This window comes from Rhinatrema bivittatum, chromosome 1 (assembly GCF_901001135.1).
Source record: "Rhinatrema bivittatum chromosome 1, aRhiBiv1.1, whole genome shotgun sequence".
Classification (NCBI taxonomy): domain Eukaryota; kingdom Metazoa; phylum Chordata; class Amphibia; order Gymnophiona; family Rhinatrematidae; genus Rhinatrema; species Rhinatrema bivittatum.
The window spans coordinates 64,363,644-64,375,808 of NC_042615.1; positions in this window are offsets into that span (position 1 = coordinate 64,363,644).

The following is a 12,165-nucleotide window of genomic DNA, read 5'->3' on the forward strand; positions in this document are numbered from 1 at the left end:
GATGCACCTCTCTCCATGACACCAGATTGCTGACGCTTCAGAGTCGTACTAGTCATCAGAAACCATTACTAGCATGACTGTGTAACCCCTTTTGTAGTGTTGTGTGCACATTGATTATATTGTTGGGCTTTGTGGTCAGTTTTGCACACAGTACACTAGTGAAATGAGAATTTTACAAAGCACTCACAAAGAAGCACAATGTCTAGAACAGTATCAGCCATCCCGGCTGCAACAGAAAATTCTCACTCGCCCCATTAGCCTGCTTTCCTGTCACTCTCACTGCTCATAATTTCTCGCTTCTGACTTTCCTCTCAGCTAGCCCAGACTCAGCTTCAGATCATTTTATTGGCCTGATAGGATGTACATTTGTTGCCAAACTGGCATACAGAGTGATTAAAATAAAGAGGAAGAAAGGAAAAACAAAACCACAAAATAATAACAGTGGAGTGAAATGACAGGTTACAGAAAGTACAGCAGGGAGAGAACTCAGATTTTGGCGCTGGTCCATTGTCCCTGGTCAGGTTTAATTTCTGGCTCTGTGCCAAGATACCACGTCCCCTGCTGCTATAGCTGCTGCATCTTCTCTTTCTCCCAGGATTACAGCAGGTTTTTCCTGCTCGTTCTTTACTGGGAAAGTCTTTGATCTGTCAGCTTTGGGAAATGCGTGCCTCCAGTATCTTTGTATTCGGCACAGCATGGGAAGAAATGCATTTCTCTTTCTATTTCTCCACTTTACGTTGCACACAGAGTCTGCCGTCTTGGGGTATTTGGTTCAATTTTTGTCTGATTCTTTTTATTTCTTTATTTATGTAATTTCGATAAATAACCAAGAAAATACATCTTGTATGAAATTATCAATGAAATAAGAATAATACAAACTTAAATAACAAAGAAAATAACTGATTTCAATGCCTACACAGTCCACAAACTGAAGGGAGACTAAGTCACAGTTCAGTAAAAAATATTTAGAAAGCTCACTGGTGGTAAACAAACAGCAAATAGATTGTGGCCTGTGTGAGTTTTTACATTTTTGGGGGTCCTCCCCCTATTGGTCACCTTCCCTTCAGAGGGCTAGGCTCATGGGGATATGGAGTATAGCATTCTTCCTGAGCATGCTTGGCGGAGACTCTTCAAGGCTGGAGACGAGAGAGGAGGAGATTCTTGTAGTGGTGGTTTTTGGTAGGCCTCGCAACTTACCAATGAAGTTCTGTCTAGTCAAGTGACTGGAGGTTTTTCTATTTGTTTGACCAGCTCATGACACGAGGATCACTTTCCTCTTGAAGGAAGTGCTAGAGATTCAGTGGATCTATCCTGGGAACAGTCAACAGTGAGGTTAGGTGCATTTAGAGTTTGAAGGTCATTTTTAACCAGTCATCCTGACAAGAGGGCCACAAATACTCTTTTTGGCAGGGCTAGGTTTTGATGGTGGTTATTTTCCCTTGAACAGTCAATAGTGGGCATAGACTACTATTTTGGAAAGAGTTTCGACTTAAGACTAGAGGCAGAGGGGTTTTGAACTTTTTCCTCTGGCATATGCTAAGAGAATAGATTAATTTTCCAACCCTTGATGGAGGGTTTCTTTTACAGATCAAACAAGATTTCCTTAACTTACAGTGAGACAGTCTGGAGACTGATTCAGTGAAAGGTAGAAGAGCCAGAAGAACATACAGCATGGATAAAAAACTGCAGCTTTTGTAGTTATGATTTTTCTACTACTTTTTATGATTTTTGCAATATTAGCATGGATTTTATTTTTCCAAATAAAGTAATTTTTTGGAGTTGAACATCATATCTGACTCTTGTCGTATTTGGAGTGGCTCGTTCAAAAATGGGCGGTCCGGGGGCAGGGTGGGGGTGGGGTGGGGCAGTTTGGGGCAGGGCAGGTGTGGCCAGAGGTCTCCATACGGCTGCTGGGCCGGGGGATCGCGCAAGTTACTTAACAACAAAGGTAGGGTTTTTTTTTTCCCAGGCTGGGTGGCGGGACAGGTAGGGGAAGGGAGGAGAAGGTGGGGGGGGGGGGGGGGAAGGAAAGCTCCTTCCGAGGCAACCAGCTGGTCTCCCCGAGGGCTTGGCGCGCGCAAGTTGCACTAGTGTGCACCCCCTTGCGTGCGCCGACTCCTGATTTTATAACATGCGCGCGGCTGCGTGCGCATGTTGTAAAATCGGGCGTACATTTGTGTGCGTAACTTTTAAAATCTGCCCCATTATTAGCAATGTGTCTGGGGTGGTGGATAGAATCACCAGATCAACTGCATGTAGCAAGCATTTTATTTCCAAGTCATTTGGTTTTAGTCCTGGGGCTGAGGGTATCTCAGTACTGTGGGAAAGTCTTGATGCATATATTCAAGATGACAGGGCTCAGGTAACATCCCTGTCTCACTCCTCTTTTCTGTCTGAGGAGTCTGTCTGCATGTTGTTTACTTTTTACCTTACAGCTGATGGATAAACACATGGATTTAATTATACCATAGGCTTTTCCCTCAATTCCAGTTAGTAGTAGTTTAAAAGGTGAGGCCAGGCTGCCAGATGGAATCAAAGGCTTTTGTAAAATCAAAGAAACATGCAAATATTCTTCCTGAGCTGATATTTTTCACTGCATGTTTGATTACTGTCTGTAGGGTACAGATGTGGTCCAGGGTTGCGTGTTTTGGAAGGAACCTAATCTGACTTCTGTGCAGACATTTGCTGTTCATTAGAGATTGTATTTGTTTGTGGAGAACATTATTGAACAGCTTGCTAGTGTTACTAGTATTGACACTGATCCCTCTGTAGTTATTTGGGTTAGTGCCATCCCCCTGTTCATAGACTGGTGTAATATCCCTTCTGAAAATGTCTTAGGGAAGTGACTGGAATGTAGAAGCAGGTTAAGTAGTTGGACTAATGCTTCCCGCATCTGAGCATTTCATTTAGTATCCTACCAGGGTCCCTTGCTTTTCCGGGCTTAGATTACATCTAGTTGTGCTTGTTTCCAAATCCAATGTAATCTCTTAATAGCTACATTAACTAGTCAAACCGCTAAACTAGTAAAGACCCCCAGCAACTGTTCCTTTGATTTCCCCGTTCTCCCCTTCTCACCCCTCTACAGACTCCAGTGTTTTCACTGAGTTTTACCCAAGTGTGCACTTACTGGGGAATGGATGGTCCTTTTTCTGATTCTTGGTTTCTTCCTGTGGTAGTAATTTTAGCTTCCTTGCTCTTAATTTTCACTCTCTGGTACTTCCTGGAACTGTGTGTTACAGAGTGTGAAGTGTTCACGGAGATTGTAATCGACAGCACCAGGGGCTCAGGGGAACCAGGGGCCCAGGAAGAGAAATTCTCCTCCCAGTTCAGATCTGAACCTGGACCTGTAGCAACCCTAGATTAGGATAAAGCACCGACACAGGGGACCGGCTACAAATATGTATGAAATCTATTTGCATGCACTGCCTCCATTGTATGCAAATAGACCCCATGCATATTCATTGTGGAAATCCTGAAAACCCAACTGGGTTGTGGCCCTGGGAGATCAAGTTTGAGGACCCCTGACTTACAGGGAAAGGAGGAAATTATTTCAAAAGAACTTTTGCTGGTGAAATGCTAGCCTGTAAAAATGCATACATTTTAAAATGGGCAGATTCCGAGTAGATTAACAGCAAGGCAAGTACATTTTGAATGAAAAACAAGGTTGATGGTACTTTCTCCTTTAAAATCTTTCCCTTGTTTTGCAGTATGTTCATGGCTTCTCTGTATCTGAGAGGATGTAGGCAGTGATTGCAGTTTGCTGTAGTAGAGACTCTGAAGGTGAGGAGAAGGTTTTTACTATTAGAATTACTTTATTTGAGATGGCTGATGAAAATCACATCCAAAGGTAACCCACTACTACTTGGATACATGTAGCCACTGATCGTGCTCCTCTGCGCTGTGCTCTGCTCTATCACCTGTTTTGGCATCACCCAAGTAACTCTTTATAAGGTGATGCATCAACTGCTGCAGGGCAATTTTTGTAATTTCTTAAGCAGCAATTAATGGCACCCAAGTTGGATAGTTTCAGACAGCAGAATTTCTTTCTGTGCTGAGTACATTATACATACACCTGCACACATGAAGCACGTTTTCTGTAACAGAAAAATGGTCAGTTCTTTCACTGTGCAGTTATGTGATGCTAAGCGTGATAGTCACATTCACAGAATCAACTTATGATTCTTTTAGTTTCAGAATTCTTAGGTGAGTATCATGTACTCTGCATTTATTAATGCACCCATTATGTAACCAGCTACTAATTAGGGATAAGCATGGAAATTTGTTTTGTTTTGTGTCATTATTTCTGAGCTGTTTTGTTTGTGTCATTTCAACCTATCTGTCATCTATGTTGTGTGTTTATTTTTTAAAAATTGATTTTAGGTTCAGGGGTTCCCAAAACTATCAATATTTCTTCTAAAAAATAATTGCTGTTGAGCCCAGGTCCCCTCCCTCCTTATCCAATTTGTGCAAAACCTACCCTTGAAACCGCTCCTCCCCATTTCACCACTCATAGGCTTGGGTCCAACACTGAGGCTGGGATCTGTCACTGAGGTCAAGGTAAGCCTGGGTCCTATATCAGGGCCCAACTAAGTTTAGGTCCTATCACTGGGGCCCAGATCTGAGTCTAAGCCTAGGCCTGGTGCTGGGACCCAACTCGAGACAGGGCCCTGTTAAAAAGGCACAGGTCTAGCCCTGGGCCTGGTCTAGTGCCAGAGTCCAACTGAGTCCTGGTCCTATCTTCAGGGCATGGGCCTAAGTGTTGGCTCAGGCTCAAAGCCTAGGCCCTGACCCGGGGCTGATGCTGGGACCTATTTGAGAACATGCCCCATTGCCAAGGCCCAGGTCTAGACCTGGGCCTGAATTTAGAGCCTGCTGAGATTGGGTTCCATCACCAGGACCGGAGCTTAGTTCTAGGCCCAATGACAGGGCCTAGACCTAGGCCAAAAGGCACAGCACATGGTCTACTGCTGCCTTCTTTCTTCTTCTTCTGTCAATTAAAAATGATGGCTGAGGGGGATATGATAGAGGTCTTTAAAATCATGAGATGCATAGAACGGATAATAGAAGGACTAGGGGGCAGTCCATGAAGTTAGCAAGTAGCACATTTAAAACTATTCAGAGAAAATTCTTTTTCACTCAATGCACAAATAATCTCTGGAATTTGTTGCCAGAGGATGTGGTTAGTGCAGTTAGTATAGCTGGGTTTAAAAACGTTTTGGAAAGATTCTTGGAGGAGAAGTCCATTGACTGCAATTGATCAGGTTAGCTTGAGGAATACACACTAAAGATGTGTATCGTATTGGCATTTATTTCCGGTTTTGTTTTTTTAGAACCGTGGGAAATTTCGTTTCCTGCGGTTCTGACCGGTTTTTGTTTTGGCTGTCCCGATCCAAAAAAAAAAACCCACCCTGATCCTTCAGACTTAATTATTTACAATCCCCCACCATCCTGACACCCCCAAAAACTTGCCTAAAGTCCCTGATGGTCCAGCGGTGGTCCCGGGAGTGATCTCCTGCTCTCGGGCCGTTGGCTGCCAGTAAACAAAATGGCGCCGGTGGCCCTTTGCCCTTACCATGTGACGGGCTATCGGTGCCATTGGCCAACCCTGTCACATGGTAGGAGCAATGGATGGCCGGCGGCATCTTAAAAAATGGTGCGGGCCAGCTATTGCTCCTACCATGTGACAGGGGGCCAGCCAATGGCACTGATAGCCTCTGTCACATGGTAAGGGCAAAGGGCCATCGGCGCCATTTTGATTAGTGGCAGCCGACGGCCCGAGAGGAGGACATCGCTCCCGGGACCCCTGCTGGACCACCAGGGACTTTAGGCAAGTTTTGGGGGAGTCAGAACGGTGGGTGATTGTAAATAATTAAATATGAAGGGTTGGGATGGGTTTGGGTTTTTTTTTCTGGGTGCCCTTTCTCCCCCACCCAAAAAGGATAAGAAAACCACACAAAATTTCATGGGTTTTCCTATCATTTCAGGCCCCCCCCGAACCGCGATGAAATAGGAAATATAGTCTATATTTCCTATTTCGTCTATAACGAATGCACATCCCTAATACACACTGCTATTGCTGACAGCGGTAGCATGAGATCTTCTTAGTGTTGGGTACTTGCCAGGTACTTGTGGCCTGGATTGGCCATTGTTGGAAACAGGATGCTAGGCTTGATGGACCCTTGGTCTGATCCAGTATGTAGCCTAGTGGTTAGAGCAGTGGGTTAGAAACCAAGGGTCCAGGGTTCAAGTCTGACTGTTGTTCCTTGTGACCTTGGGCAAGTCACTTTATTCACCATTGCCTCAGGTAGAAGCTTAAGGCCTGGATTTATCAAAATGTGATAAGTATTGCATGTGATAGCAAAAGGGGTGTGTTTTATGCTAATAGACAGTTTACTGCAATTTGTGCTAATACCTATGTGAGGTGCCAGGCCTGTTGTATTTCCTGCATACAGTCACTGGGGGACCATTTTGAATGGTCCCTCAGATGTGTGAGAGAGAGAGAGAGAGAGAGAGAAAGAGAGAGAGAGAGACGTCGCATGTTATAAAATCCGGGGTTGGCGCACGCAAGGGGGTGACACTTGTGCACCTTGCATGCGCCAAGCCCAAGGGGAGCCCTGATGGCTTTCCCCGTTCCCTCCAAGGCCGCTCCAAAATCGGAGCGGCCTTGGAGGGAACTTTTTTTGTGATCTCCCCACCTTCCCCTCCCTTTCCCTATCTAGCCCACCCCCCAGCCCTAACTAAATCCCCTCCTACCTTTTATTTCCGAAGTTACGCCTGTCCGAGGCAGGCATTACTTGCGCGCACCGGGTCGCCATCTCCTGGCACAGGCCGCTGTGCTGGCAGACTCGGGACTGCCCCCAAACCGCCGCCACGCCCCCAGACCCACCCCCGGACCCGATCCTGGACCCGCCCCTTTTTCGAAGCCCCGGGACATACACGCATCCCGGGGCGCGTGCAGGGGCAGGCAGGGGCAGCTTTTCGGGGGTTACTCTTGTATCTTATGCGCGTAACCCTTTGAAAATCTGCCCCACTGTCTCTGGGGTCAGTCAGAATGACACTTCCCACTTTGAAGTCACACAACATGAGTTTTCTTTTCTGCATTCCTGCCTTCTTTGTGGGCATATCTAGCATCCATGAGTACTTTGCCCCTGTCTATAGCAATCGAAGGCTTGCTTGTTATAGTCTATGGGAAAATAAAGGCTAGTCCTGACTTTCTGACAGTATCATCCTGATGCATTATAATACCTGCAGCAAGAATTTGCATGGCCTGAATCGGGGACTTCAAAGACAAGAATGCATTGGGATGTAAGCTGAAAACCAGAACACACCACAAAGTCTCCCTCCTGCATCTGGTTACCTTGGCAGCTTGCCTTTGCATCTCAGCAGACAGACAAGAGGCAGGTCCTCCCGGTGTCTAAAACATGTCTCTCTTCATAGTAAATAATTTACTACAATTTAGTTGGCTGTGCCTGCATCATATGTTTTTTTTTTTGTTTTTTTTTCTGGCAGCGTGAAGCAATTGAGCCTAAGTAGCTCTTAGCCTGCTATGCATTTGTAACCCTTGGGTGATAAAATCTGGATAGTGGACCCAAGGGCTTACATCTCAGTTCAAGTATTAAGTGCTCCGTTCTCAAAAGGTGTCAACTCACATCTGATAGTCCAGGATTCCCTGCGGGGTGTGTGTGTGTGTGTGCGTGTGTGTTCGGGGTGGAGATGAACTTTTAGGCCTTTTTGCATTGCTTCCTAACTGTTAACTGTCCTTTTAGTCTTTTGTAAACAGCACAAAATCTCCCAGAATTAAATTGCAGCAATAATCGTACTGGAAGCTGTGTGGATTCCAACTCAGTTTTACTGATAAATTGTAAAGTGAATTGAATGGTTCTTTTCAGTTCTATTAATTCTTACAAGTTGAAATTTAATAAATTTGTGTCCTTACTCTTCCAGCAAAGGTCCTCAGAATAATTAAGCCAATTCCTTAAGCAAGTTAGCTCTTTCTCTAGTCCAATAAGTATATTTATCTGTTGCTCCTGTTGCGTCCGTCGGTCCTCGACGGCTTCGCCCCGTTTGCCTCACCTTACTCGCCATTGCTCCTCCCAGGTACCTTCTAGGGTGCGTGCGCGTGTGCAGCCCACGTCTTTGTACCACCCTTGGCGCGAGCCTCGAGGGCGTTCCCTCATGCTGACGTCACGCCATCCGGGTATATTACCTTCACTCATTTGCTAGCTCCCCGAGTTAGCAAGGACTCAAATCCGTTCCTGTCTACGCTACTCTGCCGCTTCCGTGCTGCTGCAGGAAGCTCTCTCTCTCTGCCCTTCGGGGTAACTGCTAACCTGAGTACCCGCTCCTCGGGGGCCCTCTGCTTTATTTCAGGTGCCTTACAGGGAGCAGGTACTCGCTCCTCGAGGGCCTGCTCTCCCTGCCTCGGTGCCTGTACCTTCTACAACGTACCTGGTGGAATCGCATACCAACAGCAAACACCTAGTGAGTATTCTAACTCTCAGTCTATCTCATCCACAGTATCTCCTCGCTGGAAGACCTCCTGTGGAACCGCCTGATGTCATCTAAGGAGAGAAGGGCTCCCTCTGCCGAGGTCCCTGAGACTACAACCACAGACTGCCTCACTACTGCCACATCTGGTGGAGATCTTCAAGCTGTATAATAAAGAACCTTCCTGTGTTTTGTGTGTACGAGTTTAGCCCAGTGCTGTGGCTCCTCACGAGGCTCCTCCCCATGGGCGTGGTCATCTCCATAGCACCCAAGGATCCACAAAACACACGTTATCATAACAGCTCCTCCCATTGTGGAATTCTTAGAAATTTGATACCAGTTAATTACCAGAAGGAAAAGTCCCAATTCTCATACCTCTCTTTCTTATGTTGTTTATGTATCCATTTGTAGGATCAAGTTATTAATATTAAACCTCCTTTTCAAGTAACTCTCACCTGGGTCAGTAGTAAAATTGCTGAAAAAAAAATCTGCAACTCCTCCTCTCTCGCAATGTGTGCGAATTCATTCCTCCTAGATGACACACGACTTTTCAGGTTCTTTCTTGGTGAAAGTCACTACTTCCTCTAGATAACAAAATTCTGAGTCCTGGGCTCTAGGGTGCTCGGTAAGGAAAAATCTTACTAAAAAGGGAAACCAAATAATGTAAGAGGCAGGAAGGGAAGAAAAAAAACCCCTTCCTCCTCAGTTAACAAAAGTTTTCATAAATCTGTACAAAATAGGGGAAAGTCACTCTGTCTCCAATTCTTTACCCTGGTCTCTGTCAATGAGAACTCCCAGAGTCCTTTTCAAAGGAAAAATAATCAGAAGTGAGACTGTGCTGAAATGCTGTCAGAAAAATCAAGTAAAAATCCATGCTTTTAGATTGTAGCAAGGGGTTTATATGGCGTCAGAACACATCATTTGCTTCCCTCTCTTGGGGGAGTCTAAACCCCAACCTCTACTCACTAATTTTTCTGTACCTCCCCAGTCTTTTGATTTGAACCTTCTGGTAAGGAATCCTATGGTTCCTTACACCTTCCCCTGGGATTTTTCAAATTTGGGACAAAGCCACAAATTTACCTCAAAACACAACATATATTTCAGACACAAAAATACACAAGCATGGGGAGCAGTAAAATAACCCATTTCTATCATGACTGTGCGCATCTGACACAAAATGCTCTACATCAGTTATAGGCACTCTAATTACATGGGTTCATTTCCCATTCAAAATAAAATTTAAGTCATTAATTGTCAATATACGGGTAGAATAACCTTTCACCTTCGACCTGCATTCAAGGAAACTCCTTAAACCAAATACTAAAAGGCCCAGGGCATAACTCCAAGACAGGCTGCCAAAATCTGGTGTATGATACCCAATATTTTGAACTGTATCCCCAATGCAGTTCAAAAGCAGAGAGCCACGGATCTTCTAAAAGGAAAATGGAGAAAAATGTATTAATACAAAGTACTATCACTGCTAGGCTGTGGTAGATCCTCTCACAATCCAGTTGCATCAGGATTTTCTCACTATCCTGTGAAATAAATCAAATTGTTATTCACTCAGAGAGACTACATCCTAACTGTAACCTGGAAAGGAAAATAGAGATTGCATAATGACAATCCATCTTTACTCTTCATGACTTTCCATCTGGAAATAAAATCTTTAAACAGCTCAAGTATGAAGAACATTTTCTATTGTGGCCATTAACAAGAAATATTTCCTCCATTAACATAAAGAAGACCCACCACTACCAATTTGTAGTAGATAATCTTTACCTATAACACTTAAAAGAAATTCACATTCATCCACAAATACCTTTAAGTCACATGGTCAATATTTTCATGGACAAACCTCTGACAGGGGCATGAACCTTAAGAATATCACCACCAACACTCCCCTTTCTTCACACTGTGTTGCGATCCTGCTCGCAGCGGGCCGCGAGCAGTCTCTTACCTTGGCCCAGAGGCCGCAGAAGCAGGGGCCTTTCCCACAGCGTGGAGCTACCACCGTTCCGCGACCTCGCATCCCCAGACCTCTCCCGCAGCAGGACACCGCCGACCGGGCCCTCCTCACGGCTTGGGATCCGCCAACGCCACCATCTGGTTTTGCGGCCCAGAGGCCACATCCTCGGACTTTCCTTCGTGGCTGGAGCCACTCTTCCTCCTCCTTCGGCGGCAGGCGAGCCGCCTCGTGCTTTGGGCCTGTTTCCTTGGCCCAGTCCTGCTCCATTTTCTCAGCAGCAGCATGGCCGCTGTCCAGGGTCCTGCCCCTTCCTTCCTAAGGGGCAGGCCCGCGGCTTCTTCTTACATTTAAAGGGCCAGCCAGGTGTGGTCCATTTGTACTCCTCCCAGGGAGTTGCCTGCTTCCAGCCCTATAAAAGAGTTTCTCTGCCAGTCTGTCGTTGCTTCAGCAAGGGGCTAGTCCTCCCAAGGACTTCTTATCTCCATCTCCTAACCAAGCATCCTGATCTTCATCCATGGACTTCCTGTATCTTCTTGGTCTCTGCCCTGATGTTCCTGATGTGCCGTGATGTCCTGATGTTCCTGATTTTGTGATCCTCCTGATGTCTCATGATGTTTCCAAGTTCTGTGATGTCCAAAGTTCCATCATGTATCTGTCCTAATGCTCCAGGTTTTGAAGGACCCATGCCTCTGGAAATTCCCTGCTTTTAATCTGAGTTTCCATGCTCCAAGGTTTTATCTTGTCTTCCTAAGTCCCGACTCCAGAGGATCCGAGAGGTCACTGCAACCCTGCACTAAGAGACTTCCTGAGCCTGTCCCAATCTCCTCGTGGTCCGCGACCAGCCATCCGGCTGTGTAGGGTGCGAAGGGGACAGTGTGGTCCACAACCAACCCCCATGTGCTATGTAGGGCACCTGAGGGTCTTGTTCATCCCTACTTGTTTCCTGTCTTCGAATCAAGCTCCACTCCAGAGTCTTCGTTCCAAGCTCCAGTGCCTTCGGCCTCCTTCCGTTTCATTGGTAGTCTCGTGGGCGTGCAGGTTGGCGGAGGATTCGAGGCTCTTGACTCCCAGACTTGGACTGTCCACACCGCAAGGGCACACCTTCTCCTTGTTCCACGCTGTAGAGTTCTCAGTTGCGCTCCATCCCATCGCCAGCATAACAGAATTGCCAAGCCCTGAGCGTTCCAAGCTCAAGGCCAACGCAAGCTCCAACATACCTCAAATCCATTCAGATTTCTCTCCATGGGTCTCCATGGGACATATCAAGTTACTATACTCCAGTTTTCTCACTGTAACATTATGTCACAATCTCCTGCTGCAAATACTTCTATCCCTCCCACAAATAAAAATAGGTATTGCTGGAAAGGAAATATGATTTAATAATGATAATAGTCACTAACAATAATCCATATAAGTGCCATCATTAAAATAATCACCAATTGTCAAGTTTGCTTATTTCATAAGAAAATTATACATATAAAAAAGGAGGGATTTTTTTTATGCCAGTGATAATTAAAACACTTGTAACACCTGTTGGTATCATACAAGCAAGTTAAAATCATTCGCAGTTGGATAAAGTGTTAAGTGAATTGTGGTATTTTATATATTTTGATTATCTCTCTCTCTCTCACTCTCTCTCTCTCTCTCTATATATATATAGATAGATAGATAGATATACATATATATATATACTGTTTGGAGTATCAATGTTA